This window comes from Brachyhypopomus gauderio, unplaced genomic scaffold, assembly GCF_052324685.1.
Source record: "Brachyhypopomus gauderio isolate BG-103 unplaced genomic scaffold, BGAUD_0.2 sc136, whole genome shotgun sequence".
NCBI classification, from domain to species: domain Eukaryota; kingdom Metazoa; phylum Chordata; class Actinopteri; order Gymnotiformes; family Hypopomidae; genus Brachyhypopomus; species Brachyhypopomus gauderio.
The window spans coordinates 263,905-290,824 of record NW_027506957.1 but is presented as its reverse complement, the minus strand read 5'-3'; the positions used below and the strand labels follow the sequence as shown (position 1 = coordinate 290,824).

Below are 26,920 nucleotides of genomic sequence, written 5' to 3'. Positions count from 1 at the left end.
AAATGTCCCATACGACCACATTTTCGGCACAGTTTTGGCATCCCCTGATAAAAAATGTAGCCCCGGTTTTCACCCAACACTATCATAGAGGGTAGATGTCTAAGACCCAGATATCCTTCTGGGTCTTCCCACTGTTGTATGGGGACTCTCCAAGAGCCTGTCCATACACCGTCCTCGTCTACCACTTTCATAGGTGGGCTTTTTACCGTGCAAAATCTGGCCAGCCATGTCCTAATGTCTTCTCCAGTCACAGTTTCATTGAACATTCTAACAATCACCACTTTGTGTGAATTATCAGAAAGCTTTTCCACTGTGAACATGGAGAACTGGTCTTTAACCGTTTCATATCTATGCCAAAAGTCCTGTAACTGGTGTGTTGTGCAGAAGCTTACATCAAAACCCTTATTTCCTGGTAGCGAAATCAAACAGTTCAAATCAGAGACAGAAAAGCCGAGAGCACCCTGGAGAAGCTTCCTTGAGAAGTCCAACCTCGACATCCCAAGAAGTTTCCCCTCTACTTCTTTAAATAAGAGTCGGACACTGTGGTGCCTCCTCACACCGGCCCGAGGAGCCGACATGGTGGAGGCACCACCACTTGGAATTCACAGACAACACACTAAAAAGTTCTCCAATAAATAACTAAAAAGGTAAAAAAGGTAAAAGGGCTGTAAAAGGGATCAAAACAAGTCTAAAAGCAAATTAAGAACTAAATTAGACAGTCCCTAAAATAAGAGTCTCCTAAAAAAGTTCTAAAATTTACTTACCTTGTACTTTGACCTCTTTTTCCAGCAGTCACACGAAACCGTGTAGAGAAAATTTCCCTTCCAGAGCTTTTCGCCGCCAAAGCGCCTCCTGCCCTGAAAGTCGATCCCAGTCCCGACCTCTTGATCTTAGCCAAAAGGCCGAGAAGCGATAACCTGAAATGGGCGCTGGCCTGGGCGCCGGCCTCGCCGGCACAGGCCTCCCCTCCGCGGAGACAGCGCCCTTCCTTCCTTCCAGCCGTACGTACGCTCACCCTTCCCTTCGTGCCACGCCCACCCCTACGTTTATACACATTCTCATTGTACAGATTGTTGCGGCCCTGCCCGGAGGCAGAGCGCTCCAAAAAATCAATTTGACTCTTTGACGTTCCCCTCCACGGAAATCTTTAGTAAAAGGCGAAAGATTTGTGCGTGAATGAAGAGAAACCCGAGCTATAGCCATGTAGGCTCAGGCGTCCCGCTACGCCAACCTAAAGCCTAGCTCGTTTGTTCGCGGTAACAAGGGAGGAGCCTGCGGGGCTGTGGCTTGTTGGCAACATCAGGCAGGCAGGCAGGCAGGCAGGCAGGCAGGGCTGGCAGGCTATAATGGAGAGAGAGAGAGAGAGAGGAGGGGAAAAAACAGTAACAATCTCAAAAAAAAAAAAAAAAAAAAAAAAGAACAAAAACGGAGGGAAAACTGCAAACCGCCGAAAGGGGAGTGGCCTCCGCTCGCACTGCATTTGTGACCAGCTGACAAGGCAGTGAGAGAGACAGAGACCACTCACTCCCCTTCATTCTTACTTATTCTGGTTTTTTTTAAAGGAGTGAGCGCTTTTGGCTGCTTTGTTTTATTTATTCACACAGACAGACAGACAGAGACAGACAGACAGACAAATCAACCAACAAATGTAAAAATAAAGTTTTATAATATTATATATATATATATATATATATATATATATATATATATATATATATATATACATACACACACACACACACACACACACACACACACACACACACACACACACACACACACACACATATTACAAATTCATTAAAATAAACAGGCTGATCATACCATACAACCAGCAACAAACTCTTTCTTTTCCACACGTTTAGGAAGGTGCACCGTTCCTGGAGGTACTGCAATACCAGGTCGATGCGTGGGGCGAACGGGGCAAGCCCCTGTTTCGCCTCCCTGTTCTAAAAATCCATTTAATATGAAGTCCTCATATAGAGGACGTATCAGATATTAAACTGATAAGAACAGATACTACACTTGATCTTAGCCAAAAGGCCGAGAAGCGATAACCTGAAATGGGCGCTGGCCTGGGCGCCGGCCTCGCCGGCACAGGCCTCCCCTCCGCGGAGACAGCGCCCTTCCTTCCTTCCAGCCGTACGTACGCTCACCCTTCCCTTCGTGCCACGCCCACCCCTACGTTTATACACATTCTCATTGTACAGATTGTTGCGGCCCTGCCCGGAGGCAGAGCGCTCCAAAAAATCAATTTGACTCTTTGACGTTCCCCTCCACGGAAATCTTTAGTAAAAGGCGAAAGATTTGTGCGTGAATGAAGAGAAACCCGAGCTATAGCCATGTAGGCTCAGGCGTCCCGCTACGCCAACCTAAAGCCTAGCTCGTTTGTTCGCGGTAACAAGGGAGGAGCCTGCGGGGCTGTGGCTTGTTGGCAACATCAGGCAGGCAGGCAGGCAGGCAGGCAGGCAGGGCTGGCAGGCTATAATGGAGAGAGAGAGAGAGAGAGGAGGGGAAAAAACAGTAACAATCTCAAAAAAAAAAAAAAAAAAAAAAAAGAACAAAAACGGAGGGAAAACTGCAAACCGCCGAAAGGGGAGTGGCCTCCGCTCGCACTGCATTTGTGACCAGCTGACAAGGCAGTGAGAGAGACAGAGACCACTCACTCCCCTTCATTCTTACTTATTCTGGTTTTTTTTAAAGGAGTGAGCGCTTTTGGCTGCTTTGTTTTATTTATTCACACAGACAGACAGACAGAGACAGACAGACAGACAAATCAACCAACAAATGTAAAAATAAAGTTTTATAATATTATATATATATATATATATATATATATATATATATATATATATATATATATACATACACACACACACACACACACACACACACACACACACACACACACACACACACACATATTACAAATTCATTAAAATAAACAGGCTGATCATACCATACAACCAGCAACAAACTCTTTCTTTTCCACACGTTTAGGAAGGTGCACCGTTCCTGGAGGTACTGCAATACCAGGTCGATGCGTGGGGCGAACGGGGCAAGCCCCTGTTTCGCCTCCCTGTTCTAAAAATCCATTTAATATGAAGTCCTCATATAGAGGACGTATCAGATATTAAACTGATAAGAACAGATTTTTTTTTTTTTTGACAATGTTTATTGATACTTTACACCAATAGATACAACGTCACTTTTATGTTAAAAGCAGCATACACATTAGATAAAAAGATGGTTAAAAGACACAATATTCATGCATTTTAAAACCATTTTTACAATCTTTTCTCTTTTAAAAGCCACATCCTTGCATCTGTTAAAATAGTACATAAAAGGTTTCATTATAGAAGCATTTTAAAAGCCCTTAAAGTCCAAAACAGTTTAATATCATAAAACCTTTTCAATGTCAAATTCACTACTTTGTGTATTGTCCTTTTCAGATGTATTGCAAACCCTGCTCCCCCCCGTCCAAGACCACAAGGAGAGAGGAAGGCAGAGATGAACCCAGCCGGGAGGCCGAGGTGCGTGCATCCGCAGCTCCTCCCGCCCTCCGTCGAGGTCCCTTCCTGTGCGTCTCCAGAGGAAATCCTCCCCTGAGCCCGCTGTCTCCTTTCAGGCATCCCTGTCCCCTCAGGAAACGTCGGCGGGAGCCCCGGTCGGTGGTGGCAGGGACCCCCCTGCGTGTGACCTCGGCCCCCTCCTCCAAATGGCGACGCCCGGCGCCACCTGCAGCGTTGTTGTTACCATCTTTTTCATAGCGTGGAGGGGCACCGTGACGCGCTTCCCCACCAGCAGGTTGCGGGAGGTCCACAGTGCGGCCGTCACGCTTGTAAGGGTGAGCCAGAGTGCCTCGAATTCTTTTGATGGTAACTTTTCTACACCCTGGCCCACCCCGTTCACCGCTAACCGGTAACTTTGCGGGTGGACCTCCCCTGCTGGCAGGCTTGGGCATTCCAGGGGGCCGATCGCGGCCCACAGGTCCCTGGCCACGCTGCACTCCCAAAGGACGTGCCGCACGGTCTCAGGCTGGCCGCAGCCTGGCCGTGGGCACACTGCCGTTGCCCCCATGCCCCGGGAGTGCATCACCGCCCGGACCGGGAGGACTTCATGGGCCACCATCCAGGTAAGGTCCTTCTGTTTGTTCCGGAGGGCCGGGTGGGCCGCGTTCGCCCACACTCTCCGAGCCTCCGCCGTCGTCATCCCCACCACTCTGCTCACCTCCTCACGATCCTGAACAAGGGAGACCAGGGTTTTAGCATTTGTCATTTCTTGAACAGTGCATTTTTCCAACTCATACTTTTTTAAAAATTTCTTAATAAAAAGGTATTCGTGTGGCAGTTTAAAAGATACTGGCGTTCTTAAATCTGGTTTTAAAATGCCTATGGTTTGCAGATAGGACCCCATCCAGAACCGAGCCATAATGGCCGTCTTGGTCCTGGATGGGGATGTTGCATACTCTATATGTGCTGCTGTAAATTTGCTGCCTAAAAACAGGTGGGGGTCTGGGAGCCCCTTCCCTCCATTTTCCGGTCTCTTCTTTACTGTCTCTCTTCTCAGGCGCTCCCACTTGGACCCCCACAGGAAGTAGAAGATCGCCCGATCCAAACCTAAAAGAAAGCTCCTTGGAGGACTAAAAACAGAGCACAGCAATAAAAGCAGAGGTAAAATCACCGCTTTTATCACTAAAATTTTCCCTTCTAAAGTCAATTGTCTTAGTCCCCACAGTCCAAGTCTCTGTCTAACTTTCCCTAAGGTTGTTGTCCAATTTCCGCTCCCTCCTCCTGCCCGGTCAAATTTCACCCCTAAAATCCTGATGTTTGTTTCTTTAAAATTTACCCCTAAAACAGTTGGTACGTTCGTCCATGGTCCAAAGAGCTGTGCCTCAGTCTTGTTTCGGTTCAGTTTGGCTCCAGAGGCCCTCCCAAACCATTCTGTTACCTCTAGGGTCCTCTGGGCCGACACCATGTCTGTGCATAAAACTGTCACGTCGTCCATGTATAATGAACATTTCACCGTCAGTCCCCCTGGCAGAGTCAGTCCATTGATCCATTGGTCCCTTCTCAAGATTTGCGCCAGTGGTTCCATGCATGTGACGAACAGGAGCGGGGATAAGGGACAACCCTGCCGTACTCCTGAGCGAATAGTGATCGCCTTGGAGAGGTGCCCATTTACCAAAATTCTGCTATTGATGTCGTTGTACAACAGGCCCACCCATGCTATGAACCTCCCGGGGAACCCCATCTTTTGCAGTACCTGAAACAGGTACTGGTGTGAGACCCGATCAAAAGCTTTTTCGAAATCTAAATTTAATGCTAATAACCGAATGTTTCTGTCTCTCACATAACAGATGGAGTCACGGATCAGGATCAAGTTGTCCGTGATCCTCCGCCCCGGCACTGCGCAAGCTTGATCTGGGTGAATCACGTCTTCTAAAACCAATGACATTCGTCTTGCTAAAATTCTGCTAAAAAGCTTACAATCGACGTTTAAAAGTGTGATAGGTCTCCAATTGCTGATCTCTGATTTTTCCCCTTTTTTGTGCAGCAGAGTCACTATCCCTGACCTAAAACTGTCGGGTAAAACGTCACAAGTCTGGAAGTCTGTAAAAATACATAAAAGGTCCCCTACTAAAATGTCCCAAAAGGTTTTGTAAAACTCCACGGGGAGCCCATCCTCTCCCGGGGACTTCCCTGTTTTAAAACCTTTTAAAACATTTTGTAGTTCCTCTGTCGTAAAATCTGTAGTTAAAAGTTCATCATCTTTAATTTTATTTTCCAATAAATTGGTCACTTCTTCCATTGTTGTTTTGTGTGTTTTCTTTTCACCATATAAATCTTCATAAAACCTTTCTACCACCCCCATGATCCCATGATTTGTATTCATTATTTTGTCTCCATCTTGTAATTTAGTAACCCCTCCTCCCCGCGCCACTGTTTTCTTAAAAAAATATCTTGTACATTTTTCCCCCTCTTCTAGTTCCTGTTCTTTACAAGTCATTATATGTCTTTTGCTTACCTCCTCCATTAAAAGTCTCATTTCTTCTCTTACCTGTTTTATTTCCTCATTAAAATCAAACCCTTGGTTTACCAGATTAAAATACCTCTGTAACCTTCTTTGCAGCCCCATCATGCGCCTTTTCTGTTTTTTCTTTTTAAAAGTTCCCACCCTTTTAAAAAACGTCTTGGTCCTTCCCTTTACCATCTCCCACCACTGTGCACGTGAATCGTACAGGTCTTGGAGGGACTGCCAAAGTCTGTACTGCTCCCTGTATTCGTCTCTCACCCCTTCATCCTGCAGCAGGGAGCAGTTCAGCTTCCACAGCCCTCCCCCTATCGTCACATCTGTGGGGAAAGAAAGGGTGCAAGACAGTAAGGCGTGGTCTGAGAAAAACATGGGGATCAATCTAGCATCTGATGGTGGGCAGTCACGTGTGAGGATGTAGTCAATTCTGGAGGCCCGGGAACCATCACCACTCGACCAGGTGAAGCCCTCCTCCCGTGGATGCATGGTCCTGTAACAGTCCACTAAATTAAAATCAGTTATCAGATTTGCCAATCTTCCCGATGTTTTGTCTAGTTTAAAACTCTCTCCCACATTCCTCCTGTCTTTCTTAGTTAAAACACAATTAAAATCCCCACCCACTACTATCGGATCCCTCCCCAGCATGTGGGGCTGCAAATCCTCCAGCAAACCATATCTTTCCTCTTTTTCATTAAAACCATACACATTTAAGACTTTAAAATCCCTCCCTAAAAAATGCAAATTAGCTAAAATGGCCCGCCCATCACTCACCACAGTGCAGTCCTTCACCACAAGTCTAGGGTTATTTATTAAAATAGCAACACCATCTGACTTGTTGTAGTGCGACCCACTCCAGAGAGAGGGACCCGCAGCCCAGCGCTGCTCCCAGTCTCTGTATGATCTCAGGAAGGGGATTGCACATTCTTGTAATAAAATGATATCGGCTGTCACTGTTCCTAAAAAAGTCAGAATGCTCTGTGCTCTCAAAGGTGCTCTCACACTCCTCACATTAATGGTGGCGATCGTGAGAGACATGAGCACGTTTAAAAGGAGGTAAAACCACAACATTCTTGGCTGACCTAAAAGCAAACGGAACTAGAAACATTTCAACACAATAAAATCCATTAAAACTAGTCTAAATCCATTCCTAAAACCACTTCCATTTTCCTTCTGCCAGGGTGAAAGAAGTCTAGGACTGGAAAGTCTTCTACCTCAGTTCGGTTGGGAGTCGATGCTCCTCCTCTTGGTGGGAGGTGTAGAAAAGATACCTCGTTTGGTGAACTGCCTGGCCAGCAGGGGTCGGATCTCTCTAGAGAAGGAGTATCCTCATCCGCTGCCGGTCTCTGCTTTTTCTCTGTGTTGTCCGCTAGAGGAGACTCTGCCGGTCTTTTTGTCATCTGTGCACATGGGAACGACACTTCCAATTCTCCCTCCAAACCCGATGAACTTACCTCTGAGTCTGTCTGCATTGAGGGTGGATCAGCTTTTTCCCCAACTTCCTCCACCCTTTCTTCTTCCTTGCTTTTCTCCGGCTGTTCTGGGTGTGAGCTCCCCCTAGCTTCAGGGATGTCATCCTCCTGAAACTGAGAGGCTCCCCTTCCCGCCAAAACCTCTGGCCCCGCCCCTTCTTCCCCGGCCTCCTCATTTACCTCTTGACCATGCTGCTTTTCAGCCATTTTGTTTTCCTCCATTTTGTCTTCCGCCATCTTTGCCCTTTTTAATTTGTTGGCAAAGGAGAGTGGGCAATCTCTGAAGAGGTGAGTATTTTCCCCACAGAGGTTGCACTTTCTGCCATTTGGGCACTCATGAAAGGAGTGCCCTATTTCTCTACATTTACCACAAACTTTCTGGGTACATGCTTCAGCTAAATGCCCCATTTCACCACACTTGCGGCATGTTTTGGGCATCCCCTGATAGTGAATGTAACCTCTGTTCTCCCCCAAGACAATCATTTGTGGCAAATGCTTCAAACCCATATAACCGTTGGCATCTTCCCACTGTCTTATCGGTACCCTCCATGTACAGTTCCAAATTCTGTCCTCATCCAAAACCTTCACCGGTGCACCCATTACATAGCAGTACCTACACAACCATTGACAAATGTCCTGTCCACTTACAATTTCATTAAACATCTTTACAATTACTACCTTCCTAGTATGGTCTGACAATTTTTCTAAATTGAACATTTTAAAATGTTCCTGTAGTCCCTCATATTTTCTCCAAAACTCATTTAGCAGTGTCTGAGATCCAAAGCTCACGTCAAAACCCTTGTTTTGTGGCAAAGATATGATACAATTTATCATTTCAGGTTTGAAACCCAACACCCCCTGTATCAATTTTCTTGAAAAATCAAGCCGAGACATATGAAGCAGCTTGCCCTCCTTATCTGACATGAAATAAAACCGCACACTGTGGTGCCTCCTCACGCCAGGCCGAGCGGCCGACATGGTGGAGGCACCCACAGCTTTTTAACTTTTTAATGGACTAACAGACTCTGTCAATTTTAAAATTTTAAAACTTTAAAACTTAAAAGGATTTAAAATTTTAAAATTTGTAAAAACCCTATGCCACAAGCCAATAAAACCTACCAAAACCCAGAAAAAGGACTTACCTTGTCTTTAAAAGGAAATTCACCCAACCACAACCTGTGAAAAAGAACACCCTACAAAATTAAAGCAAAAACCGTTAAATTTTCACACAAGAAATTTGAAAAAGGAAACCCTCTGGATTCTTTGAGTAACCAGTAATCCGGTTCTCAAACCCCAAGGGTCGATCGCTGTCTCCGCCCCTTGATCTTAGCCAAAAGGCCGAGAAGCGATCAAATTGAGTCAAATTGATTTTTTGGAGCGCTCTGCCTCCGGGCAGGGCCGCAACAATCTGTACAATGAGAATGTGTATAAACGTAGGGGTGGGCGTGGCACGAAGGGAAGGGTGAGCGTACGTACGGCTGGAAGGAAGGAAGGGCGCTGTCTCCGCGGAGGGGAGGCCTGTGCCGGCGAGGCCGGCGCCCAGGCCAGCGCCCATTTCAGGTTATCGCTTCTCGGCCTTTTGGCTAAGATCAAGTGTAGTATCTGTTCTTATCAGTTTAATATCTGATACGTCCTCTATATGAGGACTTCATATTAAATGGATTTTTAGAACAGGGAGGCGAAACAGGGGCTTGCCCCGTTCGCCCCACGCATCGACCTGGTATTGCAGTACCTCCAGGAACGGTGCACCTTCCTAAACGTGTGGAAAAGAAAGAGTTTGTTGCTGGTTGTATGGTATGATCAGCCTGTTTATTTTAATGAATTTGTAATATGTGTGTGTGTGTGTGTGTGTGTGTGTGTGTGTGTGTGTGTGTGTGTGTGTGTGTGTGTGTGTGTGTGTATGTATATATATATATATATATATATATATATATATATATATATATATATATATATAATATTATAAAACTTTATTTTTACATTTGTTGGTTGATTTGTCTGTCTGTCTGTCTCTGTCTGTCTGTCTGTGTGAATAAATAAAACAAAGCAGCCAAAAGCGCTCACTCCTTTAAAAAAAACCAGAATAAGTAAGAATGAAGGGGAGTGAGTGGTCTCTGTCTCTCTCACTGCCTTGTCAGCTGGTCACAAATGCAGTGCGAGCGGAGGCCACTCCCCTTTCGGCGGTTTGCAGTTTTCCCTCCGTTTTTGTTCTTTTTTTTTTTTTTTTTTTTTTTTTTTTTTTGAGATTGTTACTGTTTTTTCCCCTCCTCTCTCTCTCTCTCTCTCCATTATAGCCTGCCAGCCCTGCCTGCCTGCCTGCCTGCCTGCCTGCCTGATGTTGCCAACAAGCCACAGCCCCGCAGGCTCCTCCCTTGTTACCGCGAACAAACGAGCTAGGCTTTAGGTTGGCGTAGCGGGACGCCTGAGCCTACATGGCTATAGCTCGGGTTTCTCTTCATTCACGCACAAATCTTTCGCCTTTTACTAAAGATTTCCGTGGAGGGGAACGTCAAAGAGTCAAATTGATTTTTTGGAGCGCTCTGCCTCCGGGCAGGGCCGCAACAATCTGTACAATGAGAATGTGTATAAACGTAGGGGTGGGCGTGGCACGAAGGGAAGGGTGAGCGTACGTACGGCTGGAAGGAAGGAAGGGCGCTGTCTCCGCGGAGGGGAGGCCTGTGCCGGCGAGGCCGGCGCCCAGGCCAGCGCCCATTTCAGGTTATCGCTTCTCGGCCTTTTGGCTAAGATCAAGAGGACGAGACGGGGATCGACCTTTGGAGCTGTAGGCTTTGCTGAAAGCTACAAAGGAAAACTTCTCTACACGGTCAGTGTGGAAATCTTTAAAGTTCAAGAACAAGGTAAGTGAGTTTTTAGAACTGTTTTAGGAATTCCTTTTTTTACAAGGTTTAACTAAAATTTGTTCTTAAACTGTGATCTTAGACTTGTTTTGAACTATTTTTACAACTTTTAGACTGGTTTTTAGCTATTTATTTGACTATTTATTTGACTATTTATTGGACTTTTTAGTAGTGAATTTTAGGGGTGGTGCCTCCAACATGTCGGCTGCCCGTGCCGGCACTAGGAGGCACCACAGTGTGCGCTTCTCTTTTTTACCAAGGACTGACGGACTAACTATACCCTCTAGACTCGACTTTTCTAGAAAATATGTGCAGGGAATTCTTGGGGCTAGCCCAATAGAGCTAAATTGTATCATAACACTCCCACAGAATAAAGGTTTTGATGTAAGTTTTTGCACAGCGGCTTTTTTGAATACGTATTGGATGAGGTTGCAAGAGGTAAAGGAACACTTTGAACTGTTTAAAATAGAAAAATTGACGGACTATACAAGAAAGACGGCGACGGTAAGAATGTTTAATGAGACAGTGAGCCCAGAGGATATTTGTGCTTGGCTTGGCAGATATTGCACTGTAACAGGGAATGCAGTAAAAATGGTGGACGAGGACGGTATATGGACGTGTTCTTGGCGGGTTCCTATACAGCAATGGGAAGATGTCAATGGATACATGGGGTTAAAAGCAGTGCCACAAACAATTGTATTGGGGGAAAACAGGGGTTATATTTTTTATCAGGGAATGCCCAAGGTTTGTAGGAGGTGCGGGGAGATGGGGCACTTAGCGGAGGCATGCTCCAAAGTTTTCTGTGGCAAATGCAGAGAAACCGGGCACACATTTGAGGCATGTCCCAATGGCAGAAAATGTAATTTGTGTGGAGCCGATAACCATCTCTTTAGAGACTGCCCACAATCGTTTGCTAACAAGCTTAAAACAACCAAGATGGCCGCCCAGCATGGTACACAAGGAGACAAGATGGCTGAGGAGAAGAAGAAGCAGGAAGGGGAGGAGCCAAGGGCGGAACCAGCAGGGAAAACCCCACCCCCTCCCCAGGCTCAGAAAAAATCGGACCAGGTAAGAGAGGGGCCGGCCATGCATAGACAGGAGGGAGGGGGAGGGGAACAGGAAAAAGGGGAGGGGCCAAGTAGTGGGGCAAAAAGGGACAAAATGGCGGAGAACAGCAAGGCAAAAAAGAAAATGGCTGACAAACAGAAGGAACCAGAGAAGGACCCAGAGGTAAGCCCACAATCTGAACAATGTGAAATAAGTATGGAAGAGGGAATTGGGGGGGGGGACAACTTTTTCTATTCACCCCCAACAACAGGAGAAATGAGCACACAAGGCTCAGAGGGGGAGCTAGACACCTGGCTCCCGAGTGCCCAGGTGGGAAAAAGGCCGGCGGAGTCTCCTTTGACAGACGAGACGGAGAAAAAGCAGAGAGCTGCAGCAGACGAGGACACCCCTCCATCAGAGAGGTCAGACCCTTGTTGGCCGGGTGGCTCACCAAACGAGGTCTCCTTCCTACATCTACCGGGGAGAGAGAGAACCTCCACCCCCACCCGAACAGAGGTAGAGTACACCCCAGTACTGGATTTTTTCCACCCCAGCAGGAAGAAAATGGAGGTGGTTTTAGGAATTGAGGAAGACGACTAGGTTTTTATGGATTTTATTGTTTTAAAAGGTATTATCCCTGTATGACCACGATGTTGGGTTTTTTCCTTCTTTTAAACGTGCTCATGTCTCTCACAATCGTCACCATAAATGTGAGAAGTGTGAAGGCACCCCTAAGAGCACAGAGTATTCTGTCATTTTTAGAAACAGTAAATGCAGATGTGTTTTTAATACAAGAGTGTGCGATCCCATTTCTGAAATCTTACAGAGAGTGGGAGCAGCGTTGGGCTGCAGGTCCCTCCCTCTGGAGTGGATCGCACTACAATAAGGCTGATGGTGTTGCAATTTTAATTAAGAATCCTAGGATTGTGGTGAAGGACTGCACCGTGGTGAGGGATGGGCGGGCCCTTTTAGCCAATTTGCATTTTTTAGGGAGGGATTTTAAGGTTTTAAATGTGTATGGTTTTAATGAAAAAGAAGAAAGGTACGAATTGTTTGGGGATTTGCAGCCCCACATGCTGGGGAGGGATCCTTTGATAGTGGGCGGGGATTTTAACTGTGTTTTAACTGGGAAAGACAGAAAAAATGTGGGAGATGGTTTTAAATTAGATAAAACGTCTGGGAGGTTGACCAACCTGAAAGTGGATTTTAAATTAGTCGACTGTTACCGGACCATGCATCCACGGGAGGAGGGCTTCACCTGGTCAAGTGGTGATGGGTCCCGGGCCTCCCGCATAGACTACATCTTTACTCGTGACTGCCCGCCATTGGATGCTAGATTAACTCCTGCTTTTTTTTCAGATCACGCCATGCTATCTTGCACCCTATCCTTTCCCACAGATGTGACGGCAGGGGGAGGGCTGTGGAAGCTGAACTGCTCCCTGTTGTTGGAAGAAGAAATAAGGGAAGACTACAGGGAGCAGTACAAGCTTTGGCAGTCCCTCCAAGACTTGTACAGTACACGAGCACAATGGTGGGAGATGGTTAAGGGGAGGACCAAGACTTTTTTTAGAAGGGTGGGAAGTTTTAAAAAGAAAAAACAGGAAAGACGCATGTTGGGGCTGCAAAAACGGTTGCAGAGGTATTTTAATTTGGAAAACCATGGTCAGGATTTTAAAGATGAGATAAAACAAGTAAAAGAAGAAATGAGGCTTTTAATGGAGGAGAAGAGCAAAGCACATATTATGTTGTGTAAAGAGCAGGAATTAGAAGATGGAGAAAAATGTACACGATACTTTTTTAAGAAAACAATGGCACGGGGGGGAGGGATTACCGAATTAAAAGAAGAGAGCCAAACAATAAACACAAACCAAGGGATCATGGGGGTGGTGGAAAAATTTTATGAGGAATTATATGGGGAAAAACAGACAAACACAGATACAATGAATGAAGTGATACAGTTCCTGGAAAACACAGTAAAAGATAAAGAACTTTTAACCACAGATTTTACGACAGAAGAGCTACAAAATGTTTTAAAAGGTTTTAAAACAGGGAAGTCCCCGGGAGAGGATGGGCTCCCCGTGGAGTTTTATAGAACCTTTTGGGACATTTTAGTAGGGGACCTTTTATGTATTTTTACAGACTTCCAGACTTGTGACGTTTTACCTGACAGTTTTAGGTCAGGGATAGTGACTCTGCTGCACAAAAAAGGAGAAAAATCAGAGATCAGAAATTGGAGACCTATCACACTTTTAAACGTTGATTGTAAGCTTTTTAGCAGAATTTTAGCAAGACGAATGTCATTGGTTTTAGAAGACGTGATTCACCCAGATCAAGCTTGCGCAGTGCCGGGGCGGAGGATCACGGACAACTTGATCCTGATCCGTGACTCCATCTGTTATGTGAGAGACAGAAACATCCGGTTATTAGCACTAAATTTAGATTTCGAAAAAGCTTTTGATCGGGTCTCACACCAGTACCTGTTTCAGGTACTGCAAAAGATGGGGTTCCCGGGGAGGTTTATAGCATGGGTGGGCCTGCTGTATAACGACATCAATAGCAGAATTCTGGTAAATGGGCACCTCTCCAAGGCGATTACTATTCGCTCAGGAGTACGGCAGGGTTGTCCCTTATCCCCGCTCCTGTTCGTCACATGCATGGAACCACTGGCGCAAATCTTGAGAAGGGACCAATGGATCAACGGACTGACTCTGCCAGGGGGACTGACGGTGACATGTTCACTATATATGGATGACGTGACAGTTTTATGCACCGATATGGTGTCAGCCCAGAGGACCCTAGAGGTAACAGAATGGTTTGGGAGGGCCTCTGGAGCCAAACTGAACCGAGACAAGACTGAGGCACAGCTCTTTGGACCATGGACGAACGTACCAACTGTTTTAGGGGTAAATTTTAAAGAAACAAACATCAGGATTTTAGGGGTGAAATTTGACCGGGCAGGAGGAGGGAGTGGAAATTGGACAACAACCTTAGGGAAAGTTAGACAGAGACTTGGACTGTGGGGATTACGACAATTGACTTTAGAAGGGAAAATTTTAGTAATAAAAGCAGTGATCTTACCTTTGCTTTTATTACTGTGCTCTGTTTTTAGTCCTCCAAGGAGCTTTCTTTTAGGTTTGGATCGGGCGATCTTTTACTTCCTGTGGGGGTCCAAGTGGGAGCGCCTGAGAAGAGAGACAGTAAAGAAGAGACCTGAAAATGGAGGGAAGGGGCTCCCAGACCCCCACCTGTTTTTAGGCAGCAAATTTACAGCAGCACACATAGCACATGCGACTTCCCCATCCAGGACCAAGACAGCCATCATGGCTCGGTTCTGGATGGGGTCTTATTTGCAAACCATAGGCATTTTAAAACCAGACCTGAGAACGCCAGTATCTTTTAAACTGCCACACGAGTACCTTTTTATTAAAAAATTCTTAAAAAAGTATGATTTGGAGAAATGCACAGTACAAGAAATGACAAATGCTAAAACCCTGGTCTCCCTTGTTCAGGATCGTGAGGAGGTGAGCAGAGTGGTGGGGATGACGACGGCGGAGGCTCGGAGAGTGTGGGCGAATGCGGCCCACCCGGCCCTCCGGAACAAACAGAAGGACCTTACCTGGATGGTGGCCCATGAAGTCCTCCCGGTCCGGGCGGTGATGCACTCCCGGGGCATGGGGGCAACGGCAGTGTGCCCACGGCCAGGCTGCGGCCAGCCTGAGACCGTGCGGCACGTCCTTTGGGAGTGCAGCGTGGCCAGGGACCTGTGGGCCGCGATCGGCCCCCTGGAATGCCCAAGCCTGCCAGCAGGGGAGGTCCACCCGCAAAGTTACCGGTTAGCGGTGAACGGGGTGGGCCAGGGTGTAGAAAAGTTACCATCAAAAGAATTCAAGGCACTCTGGCTCACCCTTACAAGCGTGACGGCCGCACTGTGGACCTCCCGCAACCTGCTGGTGGGGAAGCGCGTCACGGTGCCCCTCCACGCTATGAAAAGGATGGTAACAACAACGCTGCAGGTGGCGCCGGGCGTCGCCATTTGGAGGAGGGGGCCGAGGTCACACGCAGGGGGGTCCCTGCCACCACCGACCGGGGCTCCCGCCGACGTTTCCTGAGGGGACAGGGATGCCTGAAAGGAGACAGCGGGCTCAGGGGAGGACTTCCTCTGGAGACGCACAGGAAGGGACCTCGACGGAGGGCGGGAGGAGCTGCGGATGCACGCACCTCGGCCTCCCGGCTGGGTTCATCTCCGCCTTCCTCTCTCCTTGTGGTCTTGGACGGGGGGGAGCAGGGTTTGCAATACATCTGAAAAGGACAATACACAAAGTAGTGAATTTGACATTGAAAAGGTTTTATGATATTAAACTGTTTTGGACTTTAAGGGCTTTTAAAATGCTTCTATAATAAAACCTTTTATGTACTATTTTAACAGATGCAAGGATGTGGCTTTTAAAAGAGAAAAGATTGTAAAAATGGTTTTAAAATGCATGACGATTGTGTCTTTTAACCATCTTTTTATCCAATGTGTATGCTGTTTTTTTAACATAAAAGTGACGTTGTATTTATTGGTGTAAAGACTCAATAAACATTGTCAAAAAAAAAAAAAAAATCTGTTCTTATCAGTTTAATATCTGATACGTCCTCTATATGAGGACTTCATATTAAATGGATTTTTAGAACAGGGAGGCGAAACAGGGGCTTGCCCCGTTCGCCCCACGCATCGACCTGGTATTGCAGTACCTCCAGGAACGGTGCACCTTCCTAAACGTGTGGAAAAGAAAGAGTTTGTTGCTGGTTGTATGGTATGATCAGCCTGTTTATTTTAATGAATTTGTAATATGTGTGTGTGTGTGTGTGTGTGTGTGTGTGTGTGTGTGTGTGTGTGTGTGTGTGTGTGTGTGTGTGTATGTATATATATATATATATATATATATATATATATATATATATATATATATATATAATATTATAAAACTTTATTTTTACATTTGTTGGTTGATTTGTCTGTCTGTCTGTCTCTGTCTGTCTGTCTGTGTGAATAAATAAAACAAAGCAGCCAAAAGCGCTCACTCCTTTAAAAAAAACCAGAATAAGTAAGAATGAAGGGGAGTGAGTGGTCTCTGTCTCTCTCACTGCCTTGTCAGCTGGTCACAAATGCAGTGCGAGCGGAGGCCACTCCCCTTTCGGCGGTTTGCAGTTTTCCCTCCGTTTTTGTTCTTTTTTTTTTTTTTTTTTTTTTTTTTTTTTTGAGATTGTTACTGTTTTTTCCCCTCCTCTCTCTCTCTCTCTCTCCATTATAGCCTGCCAGCCCTGCCTGCCTGCCTGCCTGCCTGCCTGCCTGATGTTGCCAACAAGCCACAGCCCCGCAGGCTCCTCCCTTGTTACCGCGAACAAACGAGCTAGGCTTTAGGTTGGCGTAGCGGGACGCCTGAGCCTACATGGCTATAGCTCGGGTTTCTCTTCATTCACGCACAAATCTTTCGCCTTTTACTAAAGATTTCCGTGGAGGGGAACGTCAAAGAGTCAAATTGATTTTTTGGAGCGCTCTGCCTCCGGGCAGGGCCGCAACAATCTGTACAATGAGAATGTGTATAAACGTAGGGGTGGGCGTGGCACGAAGGGAAGGGTGAGCGTACGTACGGCTGGAAGGAAGGAAGGGCGCTGTCTCCGCGGAGGGGAGGCCTGTGCCGGCGAGGCCGGCGCCCAGGCCAGCGCCCATTTCAGGTTATCGCTTCTCGGCCTTTTGGCTAAGATCAAGTGTAGTATCTGTTCTTATCAGTTTAATATCTGATACGTCCTCTATATGAGGACTTCATATTAAATGGATTTTTAGAACAGGGAGGCGAAACAGGGGCTTGCCCCGTTCGCCCCACGCATCGACCTGGTATTGCAGTACCTCCAGGAACGGTGCACCTTCCTAAACGTGTGGAAAAGAAAGAGTTTGTTGCTGGTTGTATGGTATGATCAGCCTGTTTATTTTAATGAATTTGTAATATGTGTGTGTGTGTGTGTGTGTGTGTGTGTGTGTGTGTGTGTGTGTGTGTGTGTGTGTGTGTGTGTGTGTATGTATATATATATATATATATATATATATATATATATATATATATATATATATATAATATTATAAAACTTTATTTTTACATTTGTTGGTTGATTTGTCTGTCTGTCTGTCTCTGTCTGTCTGTCTGTGTGAATAAATAAAACAAAGCAGCCAAAAGCGCTCACTCCTTTAAAAAAAACCAGAATAAGTAAGAATGAAGGGGAGTGAGTGGTCTCTGTCTCTCTCACTGCCTTGTCAGCTGGTCACAAATGCAGTGCGAGCGGAGGCCACTCCCCTTTCGGCGGTTTGCAGTTTTCCCTCCGTTTTTGTTCTTTTTTTTTTTTTTTTTTTTTTTTTTTTTTTTGAGATTGTTACTGTTTTTTCCCCTCCTCTCTCTCTCTCTCTCTCCATTATAGCCTGCCAGCCCTGCCTGCCTGCCTGCCTGCCTGCCTGCCTGATGTTGCCAACAAGCCACAGCCCCGCAGGCTCCTCCCTTGTTACCGCGAACAAACGAGCTAGGCTTTAGGTTGGCGTAGCGGGACGCCTGAGCCTACATGGCTATAGCTCGGGTTTCTCTTCATTCACGCACAAATCTTTCGCCTTTTACTAAAGATTTCCGTGGAGGGGAACGTCAAAGAGTCAAATTGATTTTTTGGAGCGCTCTGCCTCCGGGCAGGGCCGCAACAATCTGTACAATGAGAATGTGTATAAACGTAGGGGTGGGCGTGGCACGAAGGGAAGGGTGAGCGTACGTACGGCTGGAAGGAAGGAAGGGCGCTGTCTCCGCGGAGGGGAGGCCTGTGCCGGCGAGGCCGGCGCCCAGGCCAGCGCCCATTTCAGGTTATCGCTTCTCGGCCTACTACAGAGGAGCAGCACGCCGTGGTTTAAGAGGATCTCCGCTGGGTGGCCTGGAAGTGGGTCTGTGCTGTTGGAGAGGCCGGGTGGGCGGGGTGACCTGGACCAGGCTCCCCCGCCCACCTCCCGCCACCAGTGTGGAACCACCCCCTGCATGGACAGTTCAATTATAATATGGGACAGACAAGTGGGAGTAAGGGAGAAAATGTGTATTTGAAAATATGGTTTTATAAGATACAAAACTGTATTGCATCATTACTGACTCATAAGACAATTTAAGCACTCATCTGCGTATCTTAAGATGCTGCTTATTTATTACAAAAATGTTTTTATCGTTTTAACAAAACTTGTGCTACAACCCCATTTCTTTTAACAAATTTATGTACATACATATGCAGAAAAAATGACAAAGAGACAAATGTAATCTTGTGAACATGCATTTATTGTGAAACTTGTGACAATAACCAATAAAAAAAAAAAAAAAAAAAAAAAAAAAAAAATCTGTTCTTATCAGTTTAATATCTGATACGTCCTCTATATGAGGACTTCATATTAAATGGATTTTTAGAACAGGGAGGCGAAACAGGGGCTTGCCCCGTTCGCCCCACGCATCGACCTGGTATTGCAGTACCTCCAGGAACGGTGCACCTTCCTAAACGTGTGGAAAAGAAAGAGTTTGTTGCTGGTTGTATGGTATGATCAGCCTGTTTATTTTAATGAATTTGTAATATGTGTGTGTGTGTGTGTGTGTGTGTGTGTGTGTGTGTGTGTGTGTGTGTGTGTGTGTGTGTGTGTGTATGTATATATATATATATATATATATATATATATATATATATATATATATATATATAATATTATAAAACTTTATTTTTACATTTGTTGGTTGATTTGTCTGTCTGTCTGTCTCTGTCTGTCTGTCTGTGTGAATAAATAAAACAAAGCAGCCAAAAGCGCTCACTCCTTTAAAAAAAACCAGAATAAGTAAGAATGAAGGGGAGTGAGTGGTCTCTGTCTCTCTCACTGCCTTGTCAGCTGGTCACAAATGCAGTGCGAGCGGAGGCCACTCCCCTTTCGGCGGTTTGCAGTTTTCCCTCCGTTTTTGTTCTTTTTTTTTTTTTTTTTTTTTTTTTTTTTTTGAGATTGTTACTGTTTTTTCCCCTCCTCTCTCTCTCTCTCTCTCCATTATAGCCTGCCAGCCCTGCCTGCCTGCCTGCCTGCCTGCCTGCCTGATGTTGCCAACAAGCCACAGCCCCGCAGGCTCCTCCCTTGTTACCGCGAACAAACGAGCTAGGCTTTAGGTTGGCGTAGCGGGACGCCTGAGCCTACATGGCTATAGCTCGGGTTTCTCTTCATTCACGCACAAATCTTTCGCCTTTTACTAAAGATTTCCGTGGAGGGGAACGTCAAAGAGTCAAATTGATTTTTTGGAGCGCTCTGCCTCCGGGCAGGGCCGCAACAATCTGTACAATGAGAATGTGTATAAACGTAGGGGTGGGCGTGGCACGAAGGGAAGGGTGAGCGTACGTACGGCTGGAAGGAAGGAAGGGCGCTGTCTCCGCGGAGGGGAGGCCTGTGCCGGCGAGGCCGGCGCCCAGGCCAGCGCCCATTTCAGGTTATCGCTTCTCGGCCTTTTGGCTAAGATCAAGTGTAGTATCTGTTCTTATCAGTTTTTATATACTGTTTTAGACTTTTACTACAGCTTTTACATGCTTGTTTCTATGCCTGCATTTTAACCTCTCTGTTTTTTCTGTGTTTTTTTAACAGGAGGAGTCTGGGCGGAACCTAATGAGCAATCGGTCTGGTGGCACTGCCCACCGACCACCGCTTGGGAACCGCCCAGCTCCTCCTCCTGTTTTTAGGCTCGTCTCGCCGGCTTGGAGGATCCCGGGTGGACTTCTGAACAATCCCCCGGGGACCAGTGGAGGAACTGCGGCTTCTCTCTGCTCCGGGCCGCCCGGCAGGGGGGGAGAGGATGGCCGATGGTGAGTCTGCGGCACCGGCGCTGGGTGGCGGTCAGCCAGCCGGGACCTCGGGGCCGACAGCAGCTTACCCGGCGGGGCCTGGCTTGGGAGCAGGGGGAGGCCTGCTCAATACGGCCAGGTTCCGCTGGGCTCCCGGTGGAGAGGGGCCCCCCTTCATTGAGAGGGTCCCCTTCATAAGGGAGGTGCTGCGAGAGGCTCTGGGGATCCAGGTCTGGGACTTGATCTGCGCCCAGCGCAATGGGCCCCAGGCCTATTTTGAGGTCACCTTCAACTCTGCCGAGGTTTACCAACGTGCCCTGGGGCGGAGGGATGAGCTGAAGGAACATCCCGTGGGTAAACATTTCGTGGTGGAACCTCTGTGGGTGGAGGGCCGCCGTCTGGTCACTACCCACATGTTCAACCCGTATGTCCCCACGGAGCATATCCGCAGGTTCCTCCAGAACTACGGGGAGGTCCACCCGGGGGAGAAGTTTGTGCGGGACGAGCTGGGGGTCTGGAACGGCCGTCGTCAGTTTTTTATGACTTTTAAAGAAGACGGCCAGGGAGGTGTGGTACATCCTCCAGCCCTCTTCTCCTTGGGTTTTAATCGTGGCTATTTGTTTTACAGGGGTCAGCCCGACCACTGCAGAGTGTGCCGGGAGTATGGACACAAGGAGGAGAGCTGCCCGGGCCGGAAGTGTCATAACTGTCTGGACCCGGGACACGTGGCCCGGGACTGCAAGGGCCCCCGGAGGTGCAGGAGATGCCGCGGTGAGGGACATCTGGAGCGCTCCTGCCCCAGCGCTGGCTTTTCCTATGCGTCGGCGGTGGCAGGGGGCAGGAGCAGGAAGACCACTGCGGCGCCCTCCGGGGAGGCCCCAACGGGACCCCCGGCCGGGCCCGGAACACCAGCTACAGCAGATGAGGGGATTGCAACGGGGACCGGCCGGGGAGACGACGTAGATGCAGTCCCGGGTGAAGAGGAGCGTTCGAGGGAGGGGGAGGTAAGGAAGAAGTCTACTCACTTGTTGTGTGCTCCCCCTCCCCAGAGAGATGGGTCCAGACCGGCCGGGCAGCCGAAGAAGGCTACTCCCGGCACCTCCAGGAAGAGAAATAGGACGGGGCTGACCCCTCCCAAGGAGGAGGGGGGGCGTCAGAGGAAGGAGAGGAAATCCACCCCCCCACCCCCCCAGACGGAAGAGGCGGAGGTTGGGCCATCTCAGTCCTCGACACCTAAGAAGTCAGTCTGGCCCAGCGTGATCTGTCTGGGGACTATGGAGGAGGACCCCTTCCCACCAGAGACGGTAACGGAAGAGGGGGAGGACCAAGGAGGAGATGTCCGGCCCCCACCAGACGATGATGAAGGGTCTCCATCTGACTCAGAGGAGGACGAGGAGACAAGTATAGAAGAGGACATCCCCTCCCCCTTTCCGCCTATTGGGCCCCATACACCAGTAATGATGGCCTTATTTGACCCAGTTCATGGTCGGCCACATATACTAGCTGATAGGCGGAGGAAGGGGTACACAGATCGTCAGGCGTATGAGCAAATTAGAGCTGAGATGTTGCAGACATATACAGCAGCACAGTTGAGGGCGCAGGCCCCACTGTGATGAGGCCGTAAAACAGAAGCATGTCTATTGTATTTTTTTGTATTTGATATTTTATGGAGTGATCTTAATTTGGTTTTAGGTATCAGATTTATATTTGATACAGTTTCGTAAACACCAATTTTAAGATTTGAGAAGCAAATTTTAGAGTTGTATTGTATTGTTTGATTTTTGGGCAGTATGTAGATTTGAATGTGTTTTTAAAAGGAAACACTTTTATGATTGTGTACACTGTACTGATCATGTAATTGTTGAATAAAAGGATAAAAAAAAAAAAAAAAATCTGTTCTTATCAGTTTAATATCTGATACGTCCTCTATATGAGGACTTCATATTAAATGGATTTTTAGAACAGGGAGGCGAAACAGGGGCTTGCCCCGTTCGCCCCACGCATCGACCTGGTATTGCAGTACCTCCAGGAACGGTGCACCTTCCTAAACGTGTGGAAAAGAAAGAGTTTGTTGCTGGTTGTATGGTATGATCAGCCTGTTTATTTTAATGAATTTGTAATATGTGTGTGTGTGTGTGTGTGTGTGTGTGTGTGTGTGTGTGTGTGTGTGTGTGTGTGTGTGTGTGTGTGTATGTATATATATATATATATATATATATATATATATATATATATATATATATATATAATATTATAAAACTTTATTTTTACATTTGTTGGTTGATTTGTCTGTCTGTCTGTCTCTGTCTGTCTGTCTGTGTGAATAAATAAAACAAAGCAGCCAAAAGCGCTCACTCCTTTAAAAAAAACCAGAATAAGTAAGAATGAAGGGGAGTGAGTGGTCTCTGTCTCTCTCACTGCCTTGTCAGCTGGTCACAAATGCAGTGCGAGCGGAGGCCACTCCCCTTTCGGCGGTTTGCAGTTTTCCCTCCGTTTTTGTTCTTTTTTTTTTTTTTTTTTTTTTTTTTTTTTTGAGATTGTTACTGTTTTTTCCCCTCCTCTCTCTCTCTCTCTCTCCATTATAGCCTGCCAGCCCTGCCTGCCTGCCTGCCTGCCTGCCTGCCTGATGTTGCCAACAAGCCACAGCCCCGCAGGCTCCTCCCTTGTTACCGCGAACAAACGAGCTAGGCTTTAGGTTGGCGTAGCGGGACGCCTGAGCCTACATGGCTATAGCTCGGGTTTCTCTTCATTCACGCACAAATCTTTCGCCTTTTACTAAAGATTTCCGTGGAGGGGAACGTCAAAGAGTCAAATTGATTTTTTGGAGCGCTCTGCCTCCGGGCAGGGCCGCAACAATCTGTACAATGAGAATGTGTATAAACGTAGGGGTGGGCGTGGCACGAAGGGAAGGGTGAGCGTACGTACGGCTGGAAGGAAGGAAGGGCGCTGTCTCCGCGGAGGGGAGGCCTGTGCCGGCGAGGCCGGCGCCCAGGCCAGCGCCCATTTCAGGTTATCGCTTCTCGGCCTACTACAGAGGAGCAGCACGCCGTGGTTTAAGAGGATCTCCGCTGGGTGGCCTGGAAGTGGGTCTGTGCTGTTGGAGAGGCCGGGTGGGCGGGGTGACCTGGACCAGGCTCCCCCGCCCACCTCCCGCCACCAGTGTGGAACCACCCCCTGCATGGACAGTTCAATTATAATATGGGACAGACAAGTGGGAGTAAGGGAGAAAATGTGTATTTGAAAATATGGTTTTATAAGATACAAAACTGTATTGCATCATTACTGACTCATAAGACAATTTAAGCACTCATCTGCGTATCTTAAGATGCTGCTTATTTATTACAAAAATGTTTTTATCGTTTTAACAAAACTTGTGCTACAACCCCATTTCTTTTAACAAATTTATGTACATACATATGCAGAAAAAATGACAAAGAGACAAATGTAATCTTGTGAACATGCATTTATTGTGAAACTTGTGACAATAACCAATAAAAAAAAAAAAAAAAAAAAAAAAAAAAAAAATCTGTTCTTATCAGTTTAATATCTGATACGTCCTCTATATGAGGACTTCATATTAAATGGATTTTTAGAACAGGGAGGCGAAACAGGGGCTTGCCCCGTTCGCCCCACGCATCGACCTGGTATTGCAGTACCTCCAGGAACGGTGCACCTTCCTAAACGTGTGGAAAAGAAAGAGTTTGTTGCTGGTTGTATGGTATGATCAGCCTGTTTATTTTAATGAATTTGTAATATGTGTGTGTGTGTGTGTGTGTGTGTGTGTGTGTGTGTGTGTGTGTGTGTGTGTGTGTGTGTGTGTGTATGTATATATATATATATATATATATATATATATATATATATATATATATATATATAATATTATAAAACTTTATTTTTACATTTGTTGGTTGATTTGTCTGTCTGTCTGTCTCTGTCTGTCTGTCTGTGTGAATAAATAAAACAAAGCAGCCAAAAGCGCTCACTCCTTTAAAAAAAACCAGAATAAGTAAGAATGAAGGGGAGTGAGTGGTCTCTGTCTCTCTCACTGCCTTGTCAGCTGGTCACAAATGCAGTGCGAGCGGAGGCCACTCCCCTTTCGGCGGTTTGCAGTTTTCCCTCCGTTTTTGTTCTTTTTTTTTTTTTTTTTTTTTTTTTTTTTTTTGAGATTGTTACTGTTTTTTCCCCTCCTCTCTCTCTCTCTCTCTCCATTATAGCCTGCCAGCCCTGCCTGCCTGCCTGCCTGCCTGCCTGCCTGATGTTGCCAACAAGCCACAGCCCCGCAGGCTCCTCCCTTGTTACCGCGAACAAACGAGCTAGGCTTTAGGTTGGCGTAGCGGGACGCCTGAGCCTACATGGCTATAGCTCGGGTTTCTCTTCATTCACGCACAAATCTTTCGCCTTTTACTAAAGATTTCCGTGGAGGGGAACGTCAAAGAGTCAAATTGATTTTTTGGAGCGCTCTGCCTCCGGGCAGGGCCGCAACAATCTGTACAATGAGAATGTGTATAAACGTAGGGGTGGGCGTGGCACGAAGGGAAGGGTGAGCGTACGTACGGCTGGAAGGAAGGAAGGGCGCTGTCTCCGCGGAGGGGAGGCCTGTGCCGGCGAGGCCGGCGCCCAGGCCAGCGCCCATTTCAGGTTATCGCTTCTCGGCCTTTTGGCTAAGATCAAGGGGTGGAGTTGCGATCGACTCTCTGGGAAAGGAAGGCGGCAGTCTTTTCAGTGGCAGCGGCCATTTTCTTTAGAGAGTATATTGTCCTTTTGGTGGTGAATAACAGTATTGCTGGAATTTATTGTAATTCTTGTCTTGTTTGTGAGTATTTTCTTTTGTGTAGGTTGGTGGTATTTTTGAATTTGAAGACAACAACAGGTAAGGTCTTTTAAGATTTTACCTATTTATTCGTCTATTTATTTAACTTATTGTGGTTTTAGTGCAAAGTTAAATTTTAAGTTAATTTAAAGCTGTGGGTGCCTCCAAAATGTCGGCAGCACGTGCCGGCACAAGGAGGCACCACAGCGTGCGGTTTTACCTAAAAGCAAGGGGGGAGGAAAGGGGAATTTTGTCTAGACTTGACTTCTCTAGAAAGTTCATGCAAAAGATTCTGGGGTTTAGCCCAAATGCCTTCAACTGTATAATTGCACTACCTCAGAACAAAGGTTTCGACGTTAGTTTTTGCTCAGCAGCATTGTTAAATGATTTCTGGGTGAGGCTTGAAAATGCTAAAGACAAATTTGAACTGTTTAACATAGAAAAATTGACAGACTACACACGAAAAACGGTAATAGTAAGAATGTTTAATGAGACCGTATGTTCTGAGGATATATGTGCATGGCTGAGTAGGTTTTGCATAGTAATGGGAAATGCTGCAAAAGTTCTAGACGATGATGGTATCTGGACATGTGCGTGGAGGGTTCCCATCAAACAATGGGAGGAAAAGAACAGTTACATGGGTTTGAAACACTTACCACAAATGATTGTGTTAGGAGAAAATAGGGGTCATGTTTTTTACCAGGGAATGCCTAAGACATGCAGGCGGTGTGGAGACATGGGGCATTTCGCAGAAGCATGTACTAAAATATTTTGTGGCAAGTGCAGGGAAATTGGGCACACGTTTGAAGAATGTCCCAATGGCAGACTGTGCAATTTATGTGGAAGCTCAGACCACCTCTACAGGGATTGCCCTGACTCGTTTGCCAACAAACTCAAGAAGTCCAAGATGGCCGACAAGCATGGCAATCCAGAGGACAAAATGGCAGGGGAGAGGGAGCAGGAAGTGGAGGAGGAGCCGGAGGCGGGGCCAAGCAGAGGTAGGAGCAATCCACAGCCTCCCCAGCAGGGGGCACCCCAAGAGGTAAGAGAGGTAAGTACAGTGGAGAGAGAAACAGGAAATAGAGGGAAGGAGGGGGAAGGACAGACACAAGGAGTGGGGGAAACAGAAGGAAGTGGAGCAGAATTTCCCTCTATGGGGTCAGGTACAGAAGGGGGAGGGGGAGAGGATCCAAAATCAGCCAGGGTGTGGACTCCTGAGCCACTGGATGAATTGTCCTTTTTAGATATGCCGAGCAGAGCAGCTACCTTACAAAAGGAACTAGTAAAGGAAAAAAGGGCAGAACCAGGCACAGGAAAAGGAGTTCAGTCACATCCAGTACCAGTACCAAGACCAAGACAGGGGAAAAAAATAAGGGTAAGTGGAAATGAGGTAGAAGTAGAAAACAATCCAGGAATAAATGAGGAAGACAGACATAGTGTAGAACAAAGCCAATCCGAGGAGGGGGGGGACAAGGCAAGTTTAGACCTTGGGGCAAATACAACTAATATGGATGAGGAGGAGGAGTTGCCTTGTGCACAGGTTGCCAAACGGATGGCAGAATCCCCCTTGGCGGACCCGATGGAGAAGAGGACAAGAGCAGAGGAGGAGCTGGGGACCTCGTCCGATTCTCCAAATAGGATATGGCCCACTGAGTCGCCAAACAAAATTTCCTTTTTGAACATCCCCATTAGGTCATCTACTCCACAGAAGGAGGTAGTGCAACCCGGTGTACAGCGAGGGAAGAGACGGGAGCGGGACTGGAAGAAAGGAAAAACAGTGAAGGAAGAAGCAGTATCAATGGTGATAGATGAAGTGCCGAATAAGGATTAAATAAAGGTTGGTT

The 26,920-nt window shown here is 46.8% G+C and overlaps 11 non-coding genes and 6 pseudogenes across 11 annotated transcripts; 13 read left to right on the top strand and 4 right to left on the bottom strand.

The window, feature by feature from the left end:
* Nucleotides 1–1,077: 1,077 nt before the first annotated feature.
* LOC143500074 (U5 spliceosomal RNA) lies at nucleotides 1,078–1,196 on the bottom strand. The gene has a single exon (XR_013126606.1). It is a non-coding gene; the product is annotated as a U5 spliceosomal RNA (small nuclear RNA).
* Nucleotides 1,197–1,864: 668 nt separating this feature from the next.
* LOC143499738 (U2 spliceosomal RNA) lies at nucleotides 1,865–2,055 on the bottom strand. The gene has a single exon (XR_013126345.1). It is a non-coding gene; the product is annotated as a U2 spliceosomal RNA (small nuclear RNA).
* A 163-nt stretch (nucleotides 2,056–2,218) lies between these two features.
* LOC143500073 (U5 spliceosomal RNA) lies at nucleotides 2,219–2,337 on the bottom strand. Its single transcript, XR_013126605.1, has one exon. It is a non-coding gene; the product is annotated as a U5 spliceosomal RNA (small nuclear RNA).
* A 662-nt stretch (nucleotides 2,338–2,999) lies between these two features.
* On the bottom strand, nucleotides 3,000–3,176 carry LOC143499868 (U2 spliceosomal RNA; annotated as a pseudogene).
* Nucleotides 3,177–9,065: 5,889 nt separating this feature from the next.
* LOC143499737 (U2 spliceosomal RNA) lies at nucleotides 9,066–9,256 on the top strand. The gene has a single exon (XR_013126344.1). It is a non-coding gene; the product is annotated as a U2 spliceosomal RNA (small nuclear RNA).
* A 685-nt stretch (nucleotides 9,257–9,941) lies between these two features.
* LOC143500072 (U5 spliceosomal RNA) lies at nucleotides 9,942–10,060 on the top strand. The gene has a single exon (XR_013126604.1). It is a non-coding gene; the product is annotated as a U5 spliceosomal RNA (small nuclear RNA).
* Nucleotides 10,061–15,932: 5,872 nt separating this feature from the next.
* Nucleotides 15,933–16,163, top strand: LOC143499865 (U2 spliceosomal RNA; annotated as a pseudogene).
* Nucleotides 16,164–16,846: 683 nt separating this feature from the next.
* Nucleotides 16,847–16,965, top strand: LOC143500071 (U5 spliceosomal RNA). Its single transcript, XR_013126603.1, has one exon. It is a non-coding gene; the product is annotated as a U5 spliceosomal RNA (small nuclear RNA).
* Nucleotides 16,966–17,128: 163 nt separating this feature from the next.
* Nucleotides 17,129–17,319, top strand: LOC143499736 (U2 spliceosomal RNA). The gene has a single exon (XR_013126343.1). It is a non-coding gene; the product is annotated as a U2 spliceosomal RNA (small nuclear RNA).
* Nucleotides 17,320–18,005: 686 nt separating this feature from the next.
* LOC143500070 (U5 spliceosomal RNA) lies at nucleotides 18,006–18,124 on the top strand. The gene has a single exon (XR_013126602.1). It is a non-coding gene; the product is annotated as a U5 spliceosomal RNA (small nuclear RNA).
* A 613-nt stretch (nucleotides 18,125–18,737) lies between these two features.
* On the top strand, nucleotides 18,738–18,952 carry LOC143499890 (U2 spliceosomal RNA; annotated as a pseudogene).
* Nucleotides 18,953–19,635: 683 nt separating this feature from the next.
* Nucleotides 19,636–19,754, top strand: LOC143500069 (U5 spliceosomal RNA). Its single transcript, XR_013126601.1, has one exon. It is a non-coding gene; the product is annotated as a U5 spliceosomal RNA (small nuclear RNA).
* Nucleotides 19,755–19,917: 163 nt separating this feature from the next.
* On the top strand, nucleotides 19,918–20,140 carry LOC143499908 (U2 spliceosomal RNA; annotated as a pseudogene).
* Nucleotides 20,141–22,082: 1,942 nt separating this feature from the next.
* Nucleotides 22,083–22,308, top strand: LOC143499863 (U2 spliceosomal RNA; annotated as a pseudogene).
* A 685-nt stretch (nucleotides 22,309–22,993) lies between these two features.
* Nucleotides 22,994–23,112, top strand: LOC143500068 (U5 spliceosomal RNA). Its single transcript, XR_013126600.1, has one exon. It is a non-coding gene; the product is annotated as a U5 spliceosomal RNA (small nuclear RNA).
* A 609-nt stretch (nucleotides 23,113–23,721) lies between these two features.
* On the top strand, nucleotides 23,722–23,941 carry LOC143499892 (U2 spliceosomal RNA; annotated as a pseudogene).
* A 684-nt stretch (nucleotides 23,942–24,625) lies between these two features.
* LOC143500067 (U5 spliceosomal RNA) lies at nucleotides 24,626–24,744 on the top strand. Its single transcript, XR_013126599.1, has one exon. It is a non-coding gene; the product is annotated as a U5 spliceosomal RNA (small nuclear RNA).
* The last annotated feature ends 2,176 nt before the right edge of the window (nucleotides 24,745–26,920 follow it).